Genomic DNA, 443 nt, shown 5'->3' with positions numbered 1-443 from the left:
TGTTTACTCCTCCCTTCATCCCCATGCCTCTTCGTCCTCCGAATCCTCTCCGTTGAAGCAACCCTTTTGGTCTGCCTGAAACTGGCCTTCACGTTCATTTCGGAGATTCTGTTGGCAACGTCTCCTTAGATTTTTCACCTCGGCTATAAGTCTACGAGTTCGTATTTCGGCTTCACTATTCTCAAGTTTATTTGTGAATTACCTTGCAACTCTCACCGTTCCCTGGCGATTACTTAAACCCCCCTTTGGATGAACATGCTTTTGGCGTGCGATCCTTTTCGAGACAGTGGTCGAATGCTTGTGAATCTCGAAGAGTCAGCCACCCGTCAGGAGGAGGAAAAGGGTGCCGAAAATCCTACGAGTGGGCATCACAAACAGGTTCTTTTTTGCTGTCTCTCGAGCTCCCTTCAAGTATTTTGCTTTTGGGGGACGAAAATATGGTC

The sequence above is a fragment of the Penaeus monodon genome, chromosome 31 (genome assembly GCF_015228065.2).
Source record: "Penaeus monodon isolate SGIC_2016 chromosome 31, NSTDA_Pmon_1, whole genome shotgun sequence".
Taxonomy (NCBI): Eukaryota; Metazoa; Arthropoda; class Malacostraca; order Decapoda; family Penaeidae; genus Penaeus; species Penaeus monodon.
This window is presented reverse-complemented; position numbering follows the sequence as displayed.